We start from the raw sequence: 2,304 nt of genomic DNA, 5'->3' as shown, positions 1-2,304 counted from the left end.
TGGCTGACTGCACCCTGAGGAATATTCACACTTCCTCCTTCATGTGTTTGGAGACTTATTCGCCACCAGGTCAAGAGACCCATGAAGCCATTTAGCACTGTTGTTAGAAGTCCACTGGAGGCAGCTTTTATCTGAGCCAGCACAGTGGAGCTTACCAGATGAGGCCATTCACATCTGCTTTCTTTCACTTAGGTGGTGATTCCCCTTTGTTCTCCTTCTTGGCAATACTCTTGTCTGTTACCAGCAAGAGTCATCATGCCTCAGTATCCAGAGAGTCCACGATGCTCCCATGATCAATGCCTTTGGACCTGCATCAAGTCTCAGTCCCTAGAGGTTGCACAGGTCTCCAAGGCACTGGAGGAGACCCATCTCCCCTCCCATCTTCTAATGCCTGGCCATTTGAAGGAGTGTCCCGGTGCTGGTATTCCCAGTACTCCTGAAGGTTGTCAGAGTTTCTGTGCATCTTCCACTGCCATTACAGCCACCTCATCCATCAAATCAGAAGAGGGCTACATGATCCAGGAAGAAGAGAGTAGTCCAGGCACTTTACTGGCTGTGCTAGACCCCAGGAGTGTGCCTATATATGCTCTAGATGAGGAAGTGAATTTGCTGGTGAATTTCCTGCTGCTTAAGTATCAAATGAAAGAGCCGATAACAAAGACAGATACGTTGAAGATTATCATCAACAAGTGTGAAGTCCACTTCCTTGAGATCTTCCTGAGAGCCTCTGAATGCATGGAGATGCTCTTTGGCCTTGATCTGATGGAAGTGGATCATACCAATCACTGCTATCGCCGCCTCATCAAATTGGGCCTCACCTATGATGGGATAAAGCACAGTGAAGGGAGCCTGCCCAAGACCGACATCCTGATACTTATCCTGAATGTGATCTTCATGAAGGGCAACCGTGCCACTGAAGACAAAGCCTGAGAAGTTCTTAATGTGACTGGAATATATTCTGGGATGAATCATTTCATCTTTGGGGAGCCCAGTAAGCTCATTACTGAAGATGTTGTGAAGGAAAAATATCTGGAATACTGGCAGGTGGCCAACACGGATCCTGCAGGATCTGAGTTCCTGTTGACTCCCAGAGCTCATGCTGAAACCACCAAGATGAAGGTCCTGGCGTTTCTGGCCAAAGTTAATGGGACTGACCCAAGTTCTTTCACATCTCAGTATGAGGATGCTATGCAAGATGAAGAAGAGAGAGCCTGAGTCATAAGTTGCCACTACAAGTTCTAGTGCCAAGGCTAGCGGCTTCTCCGACAGCTAGATGGGTCAGGGATAGTTTCTTCATGCACTGTTGAAAAAGGCAGTTAGTGTTTGTAGAATTTATCTCTGAGGTGGGGCTGAAAGGAAGACCATATTTATGCCTATGTCTTCCTATTTTGTATGTTTAATTTTTTAATTTATTATTTATTTATTTATTTTGGTCTCATTAGTTATCTATTTTTTGATGTATGTACTATTCAAATATTGTTTCTTTTGCTTATTTTTTAAATGAATTTTTATTATTTCTTTGGCCACACTGCATAGCATGTGGGATCTTCTTTCTCTTACTATGAATCGAACCCACGCCCTTGTGATGGAAGCATGGAGTCTTAACCACCAGGATACCAGGAAAGTCCCTGCTGTTTCTTTCAATATAGATTTAATTTCCTTCAAAATCTTCAAGTTTTTGAATGATACTGGTCATACATTTAATGTTATAAGGAGGTTTAAAAAGTTTTGTTGTTTCATAGAACAAATTGTGAAACCGTCTTACTTTGTCACCTGTAATAAGAATATGGCATTGCTATACACACTTTCTTAGACATGTGATGGATCAGTATTAAGATAGTTTGGATCAATAAGGAAAGAGAACAAAGTCTAAAGATATTAAGGCATTCTTATCCCTTTTAGTTCTTGTTTTGTAAAAGTAAATGAAATGTACATGAATTTTCTAGTTCTTTCAACAGTGTGTAAGAAATAAATGTTAATAAATTGGACCTCACACTCACTGAATCATTTATTCCCCCAACCTTCAGTGACTACCTACTCTTTGTAAAGCATAGCTTTAATACTGGGAATGTGAAGTACTCAGGACCTGCCCATGGAGTTTAACATATAAAAACAGTAATCTTTTAAGGACAGTGGTGGAATCTTATTTTCTAAACAACTAGTAAAATGAAGGAGTCAGTGGGTAGAGGTGGGCAATCCTATGAGATTGTCAAAGTGTTACTGCAATTAGATGTGGCAACTTGGGACGTTGGGAAACTTCAGGTCCTTTAGTAGGAGTTAATTTTACATGAAACTGGATGATGG

At 41.4% G+C, this 2,304-nt stretch overlaps 1 pseudogene; it reads left to right on the top strand.

The window, feature by feature from the left end:
- The first annotated feature begins 255 nt into the window (after positions 1-255).
- LOC786694 (melanoma-associated antigen B16-like) lies at positions 256-1,215 on the top strand (annotated as a pseudogene).
- Positions 1,216-2,304: the final 1,089 nt, after the last annotated feature.

Source organism: Bos taurus, chromosome X (genome assembly GCF_002263795.3).
Source record: "Bos taurus isolate L1 Dominette 01449 registration number 42190680 breed Hereford chromosome X, ARS-UCD2.0, whole genome shotgun sequence".
In the NCBI taxonomy this organism is placed as follows: Eukaryota; Metazoa; Chordata; class Mammalia; order Artiodactyla; family Bovidae; genus Bos; species Bos taurus.
This window is presented reverse-complemented; position numbering and strand designations above follow the sequence as displayed.